Consider the following 21,124-nt stretch of genomic DNA (forward strand, 5'->3'; position numbering starts at 1 on the left):
TCCTCTGCACACCCTGCAGTGACGCTCTATCCCTCTGCACACCCTGCAGTGATTCTGTATCACTCTGCACACCCTGCACTGATCCTCTATCCCTCTGCACACCCTGCAGTGATCCTCTATCCCTCTGCACACCCTGCATTGATCCTCTATCCCTCTGCACACCCTGCATTGATCCTCTAGTCCCTCTGCACACCCTGCAGTGACGCTCTATTCCTCTGCACACCCTGCAGTGACGCTCTATCCCTCTGCACACCCTGCAGTGATCCTCTATCCCTCTGCACACCCTGCAGTGATCCTCTATCCCTCTGCACACCCTGCAGTGATCCTCTATCCCTCTGCACACCCTGCAGTGACGCTCTATCCCTCTGCACACCCTGCAGTGATCCTCTATCCCTCTGCACACCCTGCAGTGACGCTCTATCCCTCTGCACACCCTGCAGTGATCCTCTATCCCTCTGCACACCCTGCAGTGATCCTCTATCCCTCTGCACACCCTGCAGTGATCCTCTATCCCTCTGCACACCCTGCAGTGATCCTCTATCCCTCTGCACACCCTGCATTGATCCTCTATCCCTCTGCACACCCTGCAGTGATTCTCTATCCCTCTGCACACCGTGTTTTGGTCCTGTTCTGTTAATCTGAAGGGAACAGGATAGGCTCAGCAAGACCCTGCAGTTCTCTCCATCTCTATGCCTCTCTTACTCCACAAACACAGCGAGTTCTCTCTACACAATGTATACAAGCTGCTTCATGAGCATGTACAAAAGGGGTTTCAATGGAGTGTACACTCACTGTTTCAAGGAAGTGTACACTGACTGTTTCAGTGGATTGTACGCTCACTGTTTCGATGGAGTGTACACTCAGTTTCAATGGAATGTACGCTTATTGTTTCGATGGAGTGTACGCTCACTATTTCAATAGTGTATGCTCACTGTTTCAATAGTGTATGCTCACTTTTTCAATGGTGTGTTTGAACCTCAGGCTGTCCTCATATTTTATATCCCAGTTAGCTGTTTATATCCATTCGGGTTACACTAGACCCTGTTTCTGTTCCTGTGTGTTTGTATGTGGAGCCTGTCAGCTCCCAGTGTGAGGATTGGGAAACACACTACAGAGCAGAAAAGAGACACACACATGGCTTTATTGAAACAGCAACAGAATGTACCATAGACAAAACAATGCTGTTTTATAAGCACAGAAAGAAGCACCGGTAAGTAGATCACTACTGAATATAAAAATAATGAGTTCTATATTTCACTGCATTGCATCTCCAAGCTAAGGACTGTATACAGTCAGCTGGTTATTACAGCATTGCAGGTTCAGGCACAGATGTTAGTGAAACCTCTCCTGTGTTGTTATAAGCAGGGGGGCTATGTGTGAGCAGCTAAATATAATGTAGAGTAATATTTCTATAGTACTACAATCTGTTCAGGGTAAAACCCACGTTGAGTTCAGGACCATTCAGTTTCTCCGGGTTGGCTGGGCTTCACAGAAAGAGGCTAATCTGAGAACCAGTCAGACTCTCCTCCCTCTCTCTTCACTGTGCCATCTGCACCACCACTGCCTTCCATGCCTTGTCCTTGTCGAAGTTCTTCATGGTGCCGTTGGAGACCTGGAAGAGGGAGGCCAGGTAAGCAGCATGTCCATCCTCAACACGCTTTCACTGAACTACACCCCACTGCCCAGCCGAGTGTGGCTCCCCCAGCCACTCTTGCCTGTCAGTCAGCATAGTGTGAGAGAAGCAGGGGCAGGTATTCCCTAGCCATGTGAGAGGGGCAGCTATACAGGGGCAGGTATTCAGTAGCCGTGAGAGAGGGGCAGGTATTCAGTAGCAGTGAGAGAGGGGCAGCTACACTGGGGCAGGTATTCAGTAGCAGTGAGAGAGGGGCAGCTACACTGGGGCAGGTATTCAGTAGCAGTGAGAGAGGGGCAGGTATTCAGTAGCAGTGAGAGAGGGGCAGGTATTTAGTAGCAGTGAGAGAGGGGCAGCTACACTGGGGCAGGTATTCAGTAGCAGTGAGAGAGGGGCAGGAACACGGGTAGGTATTCAGTAGCAGTGAGAGAGGGGCAGCTACACTGGGGCAGGTATTCAGTAGCAGTGAGAGAGGGGCAGCTACACTGTGGCAGGTATTCAGTAGCAGTGAGAGGGGCAGGAACACGGGCAGGTATTCAGTAGCAGTCAGAGAGGGGCAGGTGTTCAGTAGCAGTGAGAGGGGCAACTACACAGGGGCAGGGCAGTAACGGTTCACTGTACCTCTGTGGGCTGGAGTTCGTGCTGTATGAAGGGACCGCTGCTCGAGCTGGGTTGGGCCAGGCGGAGATCAGTCTTGTAGGCGACACTGGATCACAGTCGCCAAAGTGAGGAACGCCTGGATCACCAGCAGCACCATCAGGATTAGCAGCAGCACGGATTGCTGACAATTACAAAACACACTCAGTTCTGGAATACACAGTGCTGCTGTTACATCCTCTGACCACACTGGTATTTCTGAACCAGTAAACATGATTAGAAGTTAGGGTCTATAATACAGCAATGTCCACTGTAGCAGCTCATGAAACTAAGAAACAAAACATGTCAGAGATGATAGTGTGTTCAGTAACTGCAGCTCTAGACTAAAACAGTATGGTCAGAGTTCCTATTGATGGCTGTGCAAGCGGTTAGTTGGTCCCATGGGCTGAGGGGTCAGGCTGGGCTGAGCAGAGCAGGGCTCACCTTGGCAGCAGGCAGCTCGTGGAGGAAGATGTTAATGAAGCTCATGATGCTGACTGACAGGTACCCAGAGGCAGAGAAGAGCAGCAGGGCGGTGACGCTGCCGATAGCAATCAGGACCTCCACCTGCAGAGCAGCAGAGAGAACATCAGAGACCAGCGCAGGGCATTCTGCAACATCAGAGACCAGCGCAGGGCTATTATACAACATCAGAGACCAGCGCAGGGCTGTTATACAACATCAGAGACCAGCGCAGGGCATTCTACAACATCAGAGACCAGTGCAGGGCTATTCTACAACATCAGAGACCAGCGCAGGGCTATTATACAACATCAGAGACCAGCGCAGGGCTGTTATACAACATCAGAGACCAGCGCAGGGCATTCTACAACATCAGAGACCAGCGCAGGGCTATTCTACAACATCAGAGACCAGCGCAGGGCTATTATACAACATCAGAGACCAGCGCAGGGCTGTTATACAACATCAGAGACCAGCGCAGGGCATTCTACAACATCAGAGACCAGCACAGGGCTATTTTACAACATCAGAGACCAGCGCAGGGCTATTTTACAACATCAGAGACCAGCGCAGGGCATTATACAACATCAGAGACCAGCGCAGGGCATTTTACAACATCAGAGACCAGCGCAGGGCTATTTTACAACATCAGAGACCAGCGCAGGGCATTTTACAACATCAGAGACCAGCGCAGGGCATTTTACAACATCAGAGACCAGCGCAGGGCATTCTACAACATCAGAGACCAGCGCAGGGCTATTCTACAACATCAGAGACCAGCGCAGGGCTATTATACAACATCAGAGACCAGCGCAGGGCTGTTATACAACATCAGAGACCAGCGCAGGGCATTTTACAACATCAGAGACCAGCGCAGGGCTATTATACAACATCAGAGACCAGCGCAGGGCTATTTATACAACATCAGAGACCAGCGCAGGGCTATTATACAACATCAGAGACCAGCGCAGGGCTATTTTACAACATCAGAGACCAGCGCAGGGCTATTTTACAACATCAGAGACCAGCGCAGGGCTATTTTACAACATCAGAGACCAGCGCAGGGCTATTTATACAACATCAGAGACCAGCGCAGGGCATTATACAACATCAGAGACCAGCGCAGGGCTATTATACAACATCAGAGACCAGCGCAGGGCTGTTATACAACATCAGAGACCAGCGCAGGGCATTCTACAACATCAGAGACCAGTGCAGGGCTATTCTACAACATCAGAGACCAGCGCAGGGCTATTTTACAACATCAGAGACCAGCGCAGGGCATTTTACAACATCAGAGACCAGCGCAGGGCTATTTTACAACATCAGAGACCAGCGCAGGGCATTTTACAACATCAGAGACCAGCGCAGGGCTATTTTACAACATCAGAGACCAGCGCAGGGCATTCTACAACATCAGAGACCAGCGCAGGGCTATTATACAACATCAGAGACCAGCGCAGGGCTGTTATACAACATCAGAGACCAGCGCAGGGCTGTTATACAACATCAGAGACCAGCGCAGGGCTGTTATACAACATCAGAGACCAGCGCAGGGCTGTTATACAACATCAGAGACCAGCGCAGGGATATTCTACAACATCAGAGACCAGAGCAGGGCTATTCTACAACATCAGAGACCAGCGCAGGGCTGTTATACAACATCAGAGGGGTAAGGTGTTGAGACCCTTGTTCAGTCCGAGTGATGCTCTGTTGCAGTTCTCAGCGGTTCTGTTCTGGGATCACTTACCAGACAATTGTTGGGATACTCTGCTGCTACATGGCTGGCAATGGCACTCGGGAAACACTGCAGACAGAGGGCCAGCAGGATTACATCCCTGCTATTAACTCATATTGTTCTGCTTTGCCTGTGATAAAATCATCTTCTTAGACTGAGCTCTAACACCGTCCTGTCCTGTACACTGAGCTCTAACACTGTCCTGTCCTGTACTCTGAGCTCTAACACTGTCCTGTCCTGTACACTGAGCTCTAACACTGTCCTGTCCTGTACTCTGAGCTCTAACACTGTCCTGTCCTGTACTCTGAGCTCTAACACTGTCCTGTCCTGTACACTGAGCTCTAACACTGTCCTGTCCTGTACTCTGAGCTCTAACACTGTCCTGTCCTGTACACTGAGCTCTAACACTGTCCTGTCCTGTACTCTGAGCTCTAACACTGTCCTGTCCTGTACTCTGAGCTCTAACACCGTCCTGTCCTGTACACTGAGCTCTAACACCGTCCTGTCCTGTACACTGAGCTCTAACACCGTCCTGTCCTGTACTCTGAGCTCTAACACTGTCCTGTCCTGTTCTCTGAGCTCTAACACTGTCCTGTCCTGTACTCTGAGCTCTAACACTGTCCTGTCCTGTACTCTGAGTTCTAACACTGTCCTGTACTGTAACACTGTTCTGTGCTGTAACACTGCCCTGTCTAGTACACTGCAATGGTATGCTTGTTACATTACTCACAGCCACTAGTATCCAGAACAAGGTGGCAGACAGGTAGGGTCCCGGGACCAGAGCATCTCTGACCAGAAACAAACAAACAGAAAATAAAAGGTTGAAAGACAAACAAAACACAGGACACTGCACTCGTAGCCAAAACAGAGAGACAAACATGGTGAACTGCTATTATTATAACTATTCTTATTACCTCCGTCTCCAATCCCGTGCTCCACTCACCGAACACACAACCCCGAGTGAGTGAAAACATGCAGCTTTTATGCAGCTGTACCGAGACTCGATTGCTAATCAATCATTCAGTTGGAGTCCTGGTACAACTGCACGTGAATTAATAAAGTGCAATTCCCCGTGCTCACATATTATTACATTTTACCTGCTCGTGAAGTGCTGTGCAATCCTCGTGCCTAAATACAAATATACATTTTAAAAAACTTGTGTTACACAGACCCGTTTATATCCCGTGTACCAATGACTATACACCAACATTAACGCACTACACATAACATACAACACAAATAAATAGCCCAGGGGTGGGGCACTTTGCCACAAAGACTCACACCCCAAAATCTATACAGACCCCACACTCCATTATCTATACAGGACTCACACTCCAGTATCTTTACAGGACTCACACTCCAGTATCTAAACAGACTCACACTCCAGTATCTATACAGGACTCACACTCCAGTATCTAAACAGACTCACACTCCAGTATCTATACAGGACTCACACTCCAGTATCTAAACAGACTCACACTCCAGTATCTATACAGGACTCACACCCCAAAATCTATACAGACCCCACACTCCATTATCTATACAGGACTCACACTCCAGTATCTATACAGGACTCACACTCCAGTATCTAAACAGACTCACACTCCATTATCTATACAGGACTCACACTCCAGTATCTATACAGGACTCACACTCCAGTATCTAAACAGACTCACACTCCATTATCTATACAGGACTCACACTCCATTATCTATACAGACCCCACACTCATTTGCAATTCATTACTCACAGATTAGGACTTGATGATGCGCGTGGGGAAGATTATGGGGTTCAATAAGCCTGAGTCACAGGCATTAGGCTGAAACAGAGAGGAAAGAGGTTACTACAGGTCCTACATGACTGGATGATTACTACAGACAGGTAGTCTGTAGTAAAGGGCTTTGGAAACCTGAGTGGAATGAAGTGAAGTGAATCGTGAGCCAGGGAGAGGGGAGGAGTCAGTGAATCACTGTGAGCCAGGGAGAGGGGAGGAGTCAGTGAATCACTGAGCCAGGGAGAGGGGAGGAGTCAGTGAATCACTGTGAGCCAGGGAGAGGGGAGGAGTCAGTGAATCACTGTGAGCCAGGGAGAGGGGAGGAGTCAGTGAATCACTGAGCCAGGGAGAGGGGAGGAGTCAGTGAATCACTGAGCCAGGGAGAGGGGAGGAGTCAGTGAATCACTGTGAGCCAGGGAGAGGGGAGGAGTCAGTGAATCACTGTGAGCCAGGGAGAGGGGAGGAGTCAGTGAATCACTGAGCCAGGGAGAGGGGAGGAGTCAGTGAATCACTGAGCCAGGGAGAGGGGAGGAGTCAGTGAATCACTGTGAGCCAGGGAGAGGGGAGGAGTCAGTGAATCACTGTGAGCCAGGGAGAGGGGAGGAGTCAGTGAATCACTGAGCCAGGGAGAGGGGAGGAGTCAGTGAATCACTGAGCCAGGGAGAGGGGAGGAGTCAGTGAATCACTGTGAGCCAGGGAGAGGGGAGGAGTCAGTGAATCACTGAGCCAGGGAGAGGGGAGGAGTCAGTGAATCACTGAGCCAGGGAGAGGGGAGGAGTCAGTGAATCACTGAGCCAGGGAGAGGGGAGGAGTCAGTGAATCACTGTGAGCCAGGGAGAGGGGAGGAGTCAGTGAATCACTGAGCCAGGGAGAGGGGAGGAGTCAGTGAATCACTGTGAGCCAGGGAGAGGGGAGGAGTCAGTGAATCACTGTGAGCCAGGGAGAGGGGGGAGGAGTCAGTGAATCACTGAGCCAGGGAGAGGGGAGGAGTCAGTGAATCACTGAGCCAGGGAGAGGGGAGGAGTCAGTGAATCACTGAGCCAGGGAGAGGGGAGGAGTCAGTGAATCACTGAGCCAGGGAGAGGGGAGGAGTCAGTGAATCACTGAGCCAGGGAGAGGGGAGGAGTCAGTGAATCACTGAGCCAGGGAGAGGGGAGGAGTCAGTGAATCACTGTGAGCCAGGGAGAGGGGAGGAGTCAGTGAATCACTGAGCCAGGGAGAGGGGAGGAGTCAGTGAATCACTGAGCCAGGGAGAGGGGAGGAGTCAGTGAATCACTGTGAGCCAGGGAGAGGGGAGGAGTCAGTGAATCACTGAGCCAGGGAGAGGGGAGGAGTCAGTGAATCACTGAGCCAGGGAGAGGGGAGGAGTCAGTGAATCACTGAGCCAGGGAGAGGGGAGGAGTCAGTGAATCACTGAGCCAGGGAGAGGGGAGGAGTCAGTGAATCACTGAGCCAGGGAGAGGGGAGGAGTCAGTGAATCACTGTGAGCCAGGGAGAGGGGAGGAGTCAGTGAATCACTGAGCCAGGGAGAGGGGAGGAGTCAGTGAATCACTGAGCCAGGGAGAGGGGAGGAGTCAGTGAATCACTGTGAGCCAGGGAGAGGGGAGGAGTCAGTGAATCACTGAGCCAGGGAGAGGGAAGGAGTCAGTGAATCACTGAGCCAGGGAGAGGGGAGGAGTCAGTGAATCACTGAGCCAGGGAGAGGGGAGGAGTCAGTGAATCACTGAGCCAGGGAGAGGGGAGGAGTCAGTGAATCACTGAGCCAGGGAGAGGGGAGGAGTCAGTGAATCACTGAGCCAGGGAGAGGGGAGGAGTCAGTGAATCAGATTGAGCCAGGGAGAGGGGAGGAGTCAGTGAATCACTGAGCCAGGGAGAGGGGAGGAGTCAGTGAATCACTGAGCCAGGGAGAGGGGAGGAGTCAGTGAATCACTGTGAGCCAGGGAGAGGGGAGGAGTCAGTGAATCACTGAGCCAGGGAGAGGGGAGGAGTCAGTGAATCACTGTGAGCCAGGGAGAGGGGAGGAGTCAGTGAATCACTGAGCCGGGGAGAGGGGAGGAGTCAGTGAATCACTGGGAGAGGGGAGGAGTCAGTGAATCAGTGAGCCAGGGAGAGGGGAGGAGTCAGTGAATCACTGAGCCAGGGAGAGGGGAGGAGTCAGTGAATCACTGAGCCGGGGAGAGGGGAGGAGTCAGTGAATCACTGAGCCGGGGAGAGGGGAGGAGTCAGTGAATCACTGTGAGCCGGGGAGAGGGGAAGGAGTCAGTGAATCACTGAGCCAGGGAGAGGGGAGGAGTCAGTGAATCACTGTGAGCCAGGGAGAGGGGAGGAGTCAGTGAATCACTGAGCCAGGGAGAGGGAAGGAGTCAGTGAATCACACTGAGCCAGGGAGAGGGAAGGAGTCAGTGAATCACCGAGCCAGGGAGAGGGAAGGAGTCAGTGAATCACTGTGAGCCAGGGAGAAAACAGGAGTCAGTGATCACATGAGCCAGGGAGAGGGGAGAGGGAGGAGTCCAGTGAATCACTGTGAGCCCAGGGCAGAGGGTTAGATAGGAGTCATGAAATCACTGAGCCCGGGGAGAGGGGATAGAGTCAGTGAATCACTTGAGCCGGGAGAGGGGAGGAGGTCAGTGAATCACTACTGTAGCCATGGGGAGAGGGAATAAGAGGAATGAATAGTTCATTGAATCACTGTGAGAGAATCCTGATCCGGGGAGAGGTGGAGGGGAGTCAGTGAATCACTGTGAGCCAAGGGAGAGGGGAGTAGTTGTCAGTGAATCACTGAAGAGGCCAGGGAGGAGTGATCAGGATGTCAGTGAAATCACTGTGAGCCAGGGAGAGGGGAGAGAGTAAGGTCAGTGAATCACTGTGAGACGCAGGGGAGGGGAGAGTCAAGGAATCACTGTGAGTCATGGGTAGGAGTGACCGGGGGGAGGAGTCAGTGATCACTGTGAGCCCAGGGAGAGGGGCGAGTCCAGTGAATCACTGATGCCGTGGGGAGGGGAGGAGTCGTGGGGGAGAGGGGAGGAGTCAGTGAATCACTGAGCCAGGGAGAGGGGAGGAGTCAGTGAATCACTGAGCCAGGGAGAGGGGAGGAGTCAGTGAATCACTGTGAGCCAGGGAGAGGGGAGGAGTACAGTGAATCACTGAGCCAGGGAGAGGGGAGGAGTCAGTGAATCACTGTGAGCCAGGGAGAGGGGAGGAGTCAGTGAATCACTGAGCCAGGGAGAGGGAAGGAGTCAGTGAATCACTGAGCCAGGGAGAGGGAAGGAGTCAGTGAATCACTGAGCCAGGGAGAGGGGAGGAGTCAGTGAATCATATGTGAGCCAGGGAGAGGGGAGGAGTCAGTGAATCACTGTGAGCCAGGGAGAGGGGAGGAGTCAGTGAATCACTGTGAGCCAGGGAGAGGGAAGGAGTCAGTGAATCACTGAGCCAGGGAGAGGGGAGGAGTCAGTGAATACTGTGAGCCAGGGAGAGGGGAGGAGTCAGTGAATCACTGAGCCAGGGAGAGGGGAGGAGTCAGTGAATCACTGAGCCAGGGAGAGGGAAGGAGTCAGTGAATCACTGAGCCAGGGAGAGGGGAGGAGTCAGTGAATCACTGAACCAGGGAGAGGGGAGGAGTCAGTGAATCACTGAGCCAGGGAGAGGGGGAGGAGTCAGTGAATCACTGAGCCAGGGAGAGGGGAGGAGTCAGTGAATCACTGAGCCAGGGAGAGGGGAGGAGTCAGTGAATCACTGTGAGCCAGGGAGAGGGGAGGAGTCAGTGAATCACTGAGCCAGGGAGAGGGGAGGAGTCAGTGAATCACTGTGAGTCAGGGAGAGGGGAGGAGTCAGTGAATCACTGAGTCAGGGAGAGGGGAGGAGTCAGTGAATCACTGTGAGTCAGGGAGAGGGGAGGTGAAGTAAGTTTAAAAAAATAGATGGTGAGTAAGTAGATTCAAGAAAATGCACAGAGTCCTTTTCTTCAATCAGTTGTTAGGTTTATTGAGATATGCAGGGAGTCTGGTCCCAGGTTCAGGACAAACACAATACTCAACATTACAATGTTTGCATGACATTAAATACCCTTCTGTATAGATGGTCCACCTCCCCTTTCTCTGACACTTAACCAATGGTCAAGGTAATTTAATTTATTGTGTGAGTGTTAATGTGTGTGTGTCTGTGTGTGTGGTCTAGTGTGACAACCTCTGAACTCAGTGCATTCTTCACACTCCTGGAGACAAAAGGTCCATACATCTGCCTTTTGTTGTCTCCTTGCGACCCCCTTTGATGCCAGTGGGATTATCTCTTTTGATCTCTCTGAAGTCTTTAGAGCCTGTTCCCTTCTAGTCCACAGCATTGTTATCTCGTTAGCTTGCAGTCATTGTTGGGCAAGTTTGTAGACGCAACGTCTCTATCAATGGTTAGCAGTACATGCAATTTGAACCAAACAGTCTGCTATCTGCAATATTAGTCTCCTTTCAGAAAAGAACACCAGTATAGCTCTGCCAGTCCACATGCGCAGCAAACTGCTAATCAATTCTCAATCCATGTTTTCCAACAGGAGGAGTCAGTGAATCACTGTGAGCCAGGGAGAGGGGAGGAGTCAGTGAATCACTGAGCCAGGGAGAGGGGAGGAGTCAGTGAATCACAATGAGCCAGGGAGAGGGGATCTGAAGTCAGTGAATCACTGTGAGCCAGGGGGAGGAGAGAGTAGGGACAGTCTCCTTCTGTCTGCCAGGGAGGGGGGAGGAGTCAGTGAATCACTGAGCCAGGGAGAGGGGAGGAGTCAGTGAATCACTGTGAGCCAGGGAGAGGGAAGGAGTCAGTGAATCACTGAGTCAGGGAGAGGGGAGGAGTCAGTGAATCACTGTGAGTCAGGGAGAGGGGAGGAGTCAGTGAATCACTGTGAGCCAGGGAGAGGGGAGGAGTCAGTGAATCACTGTGAGTCAGGGAGAGGGGGGGAGTCAGTGAATCACTGTGAGCCAGGGAGAGGGGAGGAGTCAGTGAATCACTGTGAGCCAGGGAGAGGGGAGGAGTCAGTGAATCACTGTGAGCCAGGGAGAGGGGAGGAGTCAGTGAATCACTGTGAGCCAGGGAGAGGGGGGGAGTCAGTGAATCACTGTGAGCCAGGGAGAGGGAAGGAGTCAGTGAATCACCGAGCCAGGGAGAGGGAAGGAGTCAGTGAATCACCTTGAGCCAGGGAGAGGGGAGGAGTCAGTGAATCACTGAGCCAGGGAGAGGGGAGGAGTCAGTGAATCACTGTGAGCCAGGGAGAGGGGAGGAGTCAGTGAATCACTGAGCCAGGGAGAGGGGAGGAGTCAGTGAATCACTGAGCCAGGGAGAGGGGAGGAGTCTGTGAATCACTGAGCTCAGGGAGAGGGGAGGAGTCAGTGAATCACTGAGCCAGGGAGAGGGGAGGAGTCAGTGAATCACTGAGCCAGGGAGAGGGGGGGAGGAGTCAGTGAATCACTGTGAGCCAGGGAGGGGGGGGGAGTCAGTGAATCACTGAACCAGGGAGAGGGGAGGAGTCAGTGAATCACTGTGAGCCAGGGAGAGGGGAGGAGTCAGTGAATCACTGTGAGCCAGGGAGAGGGGAGGAGTCAGTGAATCACTGAGCCAGGGAGAGGGGAGGAGTCAGTGAATCACTGAGCCAGGGAGAGGGGAGGAGTCTGTGAATCACTGAGCCAGGGAGAGGGGAGGAGTCAGTGAATCACTGAGCCAGGGAGAGGGGAGGAGTCTGTGAATCACTGAGCCAGGGAGAGGGGAGGAGTCAGTGAATCACTGAGCCAGGGAGAGGGGAGGAGTCAGTGAATCACTGAGCCAGGGAGAGGGGAGGAGTCAGTGAATCACTGAGCCAGGGAGAGGGGAGGAGTCTGTGAATCACTGAGCCAGGGAGAGGGGTGTATGGTGTGAGTGAGGCAGTCAGGGAGAGAGAGGGATGGAATCAGTGAGGAGGGAGGATGCTGTGATGGGGGGGCGGGTCCTACCTTCCTGCGGCTGCAGCACTCCTCAGAGGAGCGGGCCGAGAGGATCACAGTGCTTGCCATCAGGATCTCCAGCAAGATTAATAAGATCAGGTTGAAATTGATCTGGAGGGAGGAGGAAGAGAGGGTGAGGGAAAGGAGCAATGCGGAACTTTTGAATATTGTTTTCAATAAACCAAGGGTTGTAGTGTTGTGGACACACATACTCTTTCTCTCATGACACAGACAGAACACTCACACACTCCCCTTCACTCCCTCACACTCTCTCCCTCTCTCACTCTCACTCACTCCCTCTCACACACTCCCCCTCCCTCACTCACTCACACTCTCTCTCTCCCTCGCTCTCCCTCACTCACTCTCACTCCCTCTTACTCACACACTCCCCCTCACTCCCTCACTCTCACTCCCTCCCTCCCTCGCACACTCCCCCTCCCTTCCTCACACTCTCCCTCCCTCACTCACACACTCCCCTCACTCCCTCACAGACTATCCCTCACTCACTCTTACTCACACTCCCCCTCACTCATTCACTCACTCTCACTCCCTCACACATTCACATTCCCTCACACATTCTCCATTACTCACTCACACTCTCCCTCATTCACTCACACACTCTCCCTCACTCACTCACTCTAATTTCCTCACATTCTCCTTCACTCACTCTCTCACACATACACAATCCCTCACCACTCTCCATCACTCACTCACACTCACCCTCATTCCCTCACACAAACACTCAATCCCCCACACACTCCCACTCCCCTTCACTCCCATACACACACTCAAACACTCACACTCCCCCTCACTTCTTCACACTCTCACACTCCCCCTAACTCCCTCACATACACTCACACACTCACACTCTCCCACTCCCTCACACTCTCCCCCTCACTCCCTCACACACACTCACACGCACACTCCCCCACTCCCTCACACACACACTTCCCCACTCCCTCACACACAGTCCCCCTCACTCCCTCACACACACTCACACCCCCTCACTCCCTCACACACTCACACACGCATTACCCCTCACTCTCTCACACTCTCCGTCACACACACAGCAGGATTCTCAACGATGCTCACACTGATGGCTGTTGGGTTCAGCACCAGTTTGCAGCCGAACCACACCAGGCAGGTTGTCGTGACAGCGAACGCAGACACAAACATGACCTGGTAATCGGAGACCTACCGGAGACAAAGAAACACCCCTTCACAGTGGCGCCTGGATCTGCGTTCTCACTGGATAATACTGTTCAGTCAGAGCCACTCCTACGGGACCTCAGTGAAGAAGAGAACAAACCTACCACAGTCCTCCCATTCCTCGTGATCGCGAAGCTCACCACAGCAACAGGAATGCTCTGCAAGAAAAGGGGACTAATGAAACTGCAGAATCTGACAGACACTGTTGCCTGTGTGAACGGGATTCATTCAGAGCAGCAGAGATCACTGTGAACTATAACTAGGACCCTGTTAGTTCATTCATTCAGAGCAGCAGAGATCACTGCAAACTATAACTAGGACCCTGTTAGTTCCGGATTCACAGAGCAGCAGAGATCACTGTGAACTATAACTAGGACCCTGTTAGTTCCGGATTCACAGAGCAGCAGAGATCACTGTGAACTATAACTAGGACCCTGTTAGTTCTAGATTCAAAGAGCAGCAGAGATCACTGTGAACTATAACTAGGACCCTGTTAGTTTATTCATTCAGAGCAGCAGAGATCACTGTAAACTATAACTAGTACCCTGTTAGTTCCGGATTCAAAGAGCAGCAGAGATCACTGTGAACTATAACTAGGACCCTGTTAGTTTATTCATTCAGAGCAGCAGAGATCACTGCAAACTATAACTAGGACCCTGTTAGTTTTGGATTCAAAGAGCAGCAGAGATCACTGTGAACTATAACTAGGACCCTGTTAGTTATGGATTCAAAGAGCAGCAGAGATCACTGTGAACTATAACTAGGACCCTGTTAGTTCCGGATTCAAAGAGCAGCAGAGATCACTGTGAACTATAACTAGGACCCTGTTAGTTCATTCATTCAGAGCAGCAGAGATCACTGTGAACTATAACTAGGACCCTGTTAGTTCTGGATTCACAGAGCAGCAGAGATCACTGTGAACTATAACTAGGACCCTGTTAGTTATGGATTCAAAGAGCAGCAGAGATCACTGTGAACTATAACTAGGACCCTGTTAGTTCTGGATTCAAAGAGCAGCAGAGATCACTGTAAAGTATAACTAGGACCCTCTTAGTTCTGGATTCAAAGAGCAGCAGAGATCACTGTGAACTATAACTAGGACCCTGTTAGTTCTGGATTCACAGAGCAGCAGAGATCACTGTGAACTATAACTAGGACCCTGTTAGTTCTGGATTCACAGAGCAGCAGAGATCACTGTGAACTATAACTAGGACCCTGTTAGTTCTGGATTCAAAGAGCAGCAGAGATCACTATGAACTATAACTAGGACCCTGTTAGTTTATTCATTCAGAGCAGCAGAGATCACTGTGAACTATAACTAGGACCCTGTTAGTTCATTCATTCAGAGCAGCAGAGATCACTGCAAACTATAACTAGGACCCTGTTAGTTCTGGATTCACAGAGCAGCAGATATCACTATGATATATAACTAGGACCCTGTTAGTTCTGGATTCAAAGAGCAGCAGAGATCACTGTGAACTATAACTAGGACCCTGTTAGTTCCGGATTCAAAGAGCAGCAGAGATCACTGTGAACTATAACTAGGACCCTGTTAGTTCATGGATTCAGAGCAGCAGAGATCACTATAAACTATAACTAGGACCCTGTTAGTTCTGGATTCACAGAGCAGCAGATATCACTATGATATATAACTAGGACCCTGTTAGTTCTGGATTCAAAGAGCAGCAGAGATCACTGTGAACTATAACTAGGACCCTGTTAGTTCCGGATTCAAAGAGCAGCAGAGATCACTGTGAACTATAACTAGGACCCTCTTAGTTCTGGATTCAAAGAGCAGCAGAGATCACTGTGAACTATAACTAGGACCCTGTTAGTTCCAGATTCACAGAGCAGCAGAGATCACTGTGAACTATAACTAGGACCCTGTTAGTTCTGGATTCAAAGAGCAGCAGAGATCACTGTGAACTATAACTAGGACCCTGTTAGTTTATTCATTCAGAGCAGCAGAGATCACTGTGAACTATAACTAGGACCCTGTTAGTTTATTCATTCAGAGCAGCAGAGATCACTGTGAACTATAACTAGGACCCTGTTAGTTCTGGATTCACAGAGCAGCAGAGATCACCATGAACTATAACTAGGACCCTGTTAGTTCCAGATTCACAGAGCAGCAGAGATCACTGTGAACTATAACTAGGACCCTGTTAGTTCCGGATTTAAAGAGCAGCACAGATCACTATGAACTATAACTAGGACCCTGTTAGTTCCGGATTCACAGAGCAGCAATCAATGCCTCTTTGTTTGCCGCAGACCTTCTCTGCTCAATAAACCCGAAGCTGAGCCTCCATGCTGACTGAAGACAATAGGAGGCAACAGAGTTCTGCAAATCACAGGCTGTGTAGAGCAAGTCAGCTGGTATCATACTATAGCTAGCTCTTGTACATCTTGTGCTGAATCCTGGCTGCATGGCAAACCCTATTGCCAAGTCACCCCAGGAGCACAGTGGTCTCTATGTGTTATCAGGACTTCTCTGTTATATCCACCTCCACCCCAGCCTGCAGGACCCCGGTAGGACTGTAGAGGGTTCTTACTGAACCTGCTGCGCAGCGAAGGTAATCCATGGCAGCTGGAAACACGTTCCCCAGGTAGAGAGAGAAGCCAGCCATGATCAGGACACTGCTCTGAAACACAGACAGGCACTTTAGACAGCTTCCAGCAGGGGGAGCCCCTCACTTGATTCACACACTGCCAGAGACAGACTCATTAGGGCCAGAATGGTCTGTCTGTGTATATCTGTTTGTGTGTGTGTGTGTGTCTGTATCTGTGTATATATGTTTGTTTGTGTGTGTGTGTGTCTGTGTCACCGATGGTTGTGTGTGTGGGTGTTACATTGTGTGTACATCTGTGTGTGTGTGTTTGTGTTTGACTGTCTGTGTTTGTGTGTGAGTGTCTGTGTTTGTAAAAATGTAGTACTAGAGGCGTAAAACAATTACATCCCAAAAGTTGACAAAATGGTTCAATAGATCAATTAAAAACAATTCTGAGAGAAAAGGCACTTTACAGAGCATTTAAAAGGGACCAAAAACAAAATACACAGAAAGAGTACTCGGAATTGCAAACACAAGTCAGAAAGGAAGTTAGAAAGGCCAAGAGAGAAATAGAAATGAACATTGCTAAGGGGGCTAAAACCAATTCCAAAATGTTTTTCCAATATTATAACAGCAAGAGAACATTCAAAGAGGAGGTTAAATGTCTAAGAGATACAAATGGCAAAATCATAGACGAAGAAAAAAAAATAGCAAATATATTAAATGATTACTTTTCACAAGTTTTTACAAAGGACAGCATGCCCTACATGTCAACATGTCAACTTTAGCATAACCGAGGCAGATGTGTTAAAGGGACTAGGAGCTCTTAAAATAAACAAATCCCCTGGGCCGGATGAGATCCTCCCAACAGACAATGTCGACCCAAGGGACTTTTTCGACCTGAAAAAAGAAACAAGGACCAGGGGTCACAAATGGAGATTAGACAAAGGGGCATTCAGAACAGAAAATAGGAGGCACTTTTTTACACAGAGAATCGTGAGGGTCTGGAATCAACTCCCCAGTAATGTTGTTGAAGCTGACACCCTGGGATCCTTCAAGAAGCTGCTTGATGGATTCTGGGATCAATAAGCTACTAACAACCAAACGAGCAAGATGGGCCGAATGGCCTCCTCTTCTTTGTAAACCTTTATGTTCTTGTGTGTTTGTGTTTCTGTGTGTGTGTGTTTGAGTTATGTTTGTGTTTGAGTGTGTGTGTTTGTGTGTAGGTGTCTGTGTTTCTTTGTGTGTCTGTGTTTGTGCATGTGTGTGTTTGAGTGTGTGTGTGGAAGGCGGGGTACAGAGTCAGAAGCTGCCCTCATGTTAACCCACCCCGATGAGGATGCTGAAGAGCCAGGCTCGGTAGCTTAAGCAGGAGGGGAATCTGTCTGCGAGCTGCAGGTCGCTGGCCTTCACCTCCACAGAGTAGCTGTTGTTCTCCGGCCGGCTTCCACGCTCCAGCGTCGGCACCCTGTCATAAGAGAACTCCTCCCGCGATCCATCCTCACAAGTCATTTCAGCACGCACCTGACTGAGAGGAGGGGGGGGGGGGGTTACAGACAGGCACTGTACACCTGGAGAGAGGAGAGGAGATGTGCTGACCTCGCGAGTCATCTCAGCACGCACCTGACTGAGAGGAGGGGGGGGGGGGGGGGGTTACAGACAGGCACTGTACACCTGGAGAGAGGAGAGGAGATGTGCTGTCCTCACAAGTCATCTCAGCATGCACCTGACTGAGAGGAGAGGGGAGAGAGGGGGTTACAGACAGGCACTGTACACCTGAGGAGAGGAGAGGAGATGTGCTGTCCTCACGAGTCATCTCAGCATGCACCTGACTGAGAGGAGAGAGGAGAGAGGGGGGTTACAGACAGGCACTGTACACCTGGAGAGAGGAGAGGAGATGTGCTGACCTCACGAGTCATCTCAGCATGCACCTGACTGAGAGGAGAGAGGAGAGAGGGGGGTTACAGACAGGCACTGTACACCTGGAGAGAGGAGAGGAGATGTGCTGACCTCGCGAGTCATCTCAGCAAGCACCTGACTGAGAGGAGAGGGGAGAGGGAGGGGTTACAGACAGGCACTGTACACCTGGAGAGAGGAGAGGAGATGTGCTGTCCTCACGAGTCATCTCAGCATGCACCTGACTGAGAGGAGAGAGGAGAGAGGCAGGTTACAGACAGGCACTGTACACCTGGAGAGAGGAGAGGAGATGTGCTGACCTCACGAGTCATCTCAGCATGCACCTGACTGAGAGGAGAGAGGAGAGGGGGGGGTTACAGACAGGCACTGTACACCTGGAGAGAGGAGAGGAGATGTGCTGTCCTCATGAGTCATCTCAGCATGCACCTGACTGAGAGGAGAGAGGAGAGGGAGGGGTTACAGACAGGCACTGTACACCTGAGGAGAGGAGAGGAGATGTGCTGTCCTCACAAGTCATCTCAGCATGCACCTGACTGAGAGGAGAGAGGAGAGAGGCGGGTTACAGACAGGCACTGTACACCTGAGGAGAGGAGAGGAGATGTGCTGTCCTCACAAGTCATCTCAGCATGCACCTGACTGAGAGGAGAGAGGAGAGAGGGGGTTACAGACAGGCACTGTACACCTGGAGAGAGGAGAGGAGATGTGCTGTCCTCACAAGTCATCTCAGCATGCACCTGACTGAGAGGAGAGAGGAGAGGGAGGGGTTACAGACAGGCACTGTACACCTGGAGAGAGGAGAGGAGATGTGCTGACCTCACGAGTCATCTCAGCATGCACCTGACTGAGAGGAGAGAGGAGAGAGGGGAGAGAGGAGAGAGAGAGGAGAGAGAGGGGAGAGAGGAGGGGAGAGGGGAGAGGGGAGAGAGGGGAGAGGAGGGGAGGGGAGAGGGGGAGAGGGGAGAGGATGGGAGACGGGAGAGGGGAGGGGAATGTTTCAGATTCCACAGGGTGTCACACCAATAAATATGTATTAAATAATTCCATAGTTAATGAATACAATTTTAGTTGAGAAAATCAAAGCAGTGTGAGTGATAGAGTGTAACAGAAAGTATAAAACGCTTGTGTAACATGAAGTCACTGCACTTTCATAAGCCAAATAAACACCAGCACAGACGCCATGAGCACAGAACCCCCTCCATGTGACCCCAGAGAATGACATCTGCACTGAACCCCCTCCATGTGACCTCAGAGAATGACGTCTGCACTGAACCCCCTCCATGTGACCTCAGAGAATGACGTTTGCATTGAACCCCCTCCATGTGACCTCAGAGAATGACGTCTGCACTGAACCCCCTCCATGTGACCTCAGAGAATGACGTCTGCACTGAACCCCCTCCATGTGACCTCAGAGAATGACGTCTGCACTGAACCCCCTCCATGTGACCTCAGAGAATGACGTCTGCACTGAACCCCCTCCATGTGACCTCAGAGAATGACGTCTGCACTGAACCCCCTCCATGTGACCTCAGAGAATGACGTCTGCACTGAACCCCCTCCATGTGACCTCAGAGAATGACGTCTGCACTGAACCCCCTCCATGTGACCTCAGAGAATGACGTCTGCACTGAACCCCCTCCATGTGACCTCAGAGAATGACGTCTGCACTGAACCCCCTCCATGTGACCTCAGAGAATGACGTCTGCACTGAACCCCCTCCATGTGACCTCAGAGAATGACGTCTGAGGACAGACAAGCAGCACTAACATAAGACAGTGACCGAGGTGAATGAGTGCAGTGCAGTGAGTAGCTGCTCAATGTACAATTACTGCAATGCTTTATAATCCTAGTTCAATAAACACACACAGTAAGTCTGCTCTACCTGAGCTTCCCCTGCAGCCCTGCCTCTCCCTGAGCTTCCCCTCCAGCCCTGTCTCTAACTGAGCCCCGCTGTCACATGTTATATTCACCTGCTGCTCATTGCTGCTTTGTCCGTTGCTGCACAGATGCAGGTGGAAGCAGTCACCGGGCACAGGGAGCTGCTGTTTGAGGAGTCTTCGATGTGTCTGCTGTGCAAAGGGAGGCTCAGCTCTGAAGCTAAAGAATACTCTGCTTCACACCGTCTTTAAAAAGTTTGAAACAGGATCTATTCAGCTTGAGAACAAAAAGCCCAGCGAACAACACGTTCCTGTGCCAGAGAGGGTATGCCTGTTGCATTTCAATGAGGAGCGAGGCTCACATGGGGCTGAAATGAAGGGCCTGTTCCAGGAACACAGCCCAGGTACCAGCTGTGGGAGCTCTTCCCTCTGCACACAAACCTCTCAGCTCTGTCCATGCTCACGTCTGGGAACATGCCTCTGGGAAGGGCCTCACAGAGCCCCTGTGGAGGGAAGGCAGTGGGTGGGTTTCTGAGCTTAGTTACTAGAGTTGAGAGGACGGCATGGCGGGGGGGTATGTCCCTTTCTGCAAGTGATCCACACCGAAACATTAACACTTTCAAACACACACAGCATATATCAAATACTGCCATACACACACACGCACACACACAGACAGACATAGATGCACACACACATACCCACAGGCACACAGACAGACACAGACGCACACACACACACAAACACAAACACACACAGACAGACACAGACGCACACACACACACACAGACGCACACACACACAGACACAGATGCACACACACACTCAGACACACAAATACATGCACACACAGACAGACACACAGACACACACAGACAGACACACAGACACAAACGCACACATACAAATCAGACACACAAATACATGCACACACAGACGCACACAGACAGACACACAGACACAAACGCACACACACAGATATAGACACAGACACACAAATACACACACACACACACACACACACACACACACACACACACACACACTCACACACACACACACACACACACGACACACACACACACACACACACACACTGACTGGCATGTGTACATTAACTATTTACCAACTCTTAAAGAGATCATGTTTCTGCAGCATTTCAGTAGCAGGGGTGAATTTGGCTCTTCAAACCTGCACACAAATACATGCACAAAGAGAGCAGCGGGTTGAGCACTGAGCTTGTACTGCTGATCAGGGGAGTCTGGCTGCTGACTGTACAAGGAAAGATGAGCACGCTGTGCACTGAGCTTGTACTGCTGGACACCAGGGGAGCCTGGCTGCTGACTGTACGAAGAGAGACGAGCAGCACGCTGAG

At 51.0% G+C, this 21,124-nt stretch overlaps 1 pseudogene; it reads right to left on the reverse strand.

Moving 5' to 3' along the window:
* Window positions 1-1,135: 1,135 nt before the first annotated feature.
* Window positions 1,136-20,054, reverse strand: LOC121317945 (annotated as a pseudogene).
* Window positions 20,055-21,124: the final 1,070 nt, after the last annotated feature.

The sequence above is a fragment of the Polyodon spathula genome, chromosome 7 (genome assembly GCF_017654505.1).
Source record: "Polyodon spathula isolate WHYD16114869_AA chromosome 7, ASM1765450v1, whole genome shotgun sequence".
NCBI lineage: Eukaryota > Metazoa > Chordata > Actinopteri > Acipenseriformes > Polyodontidae > Polyodon > Polyodon spathula.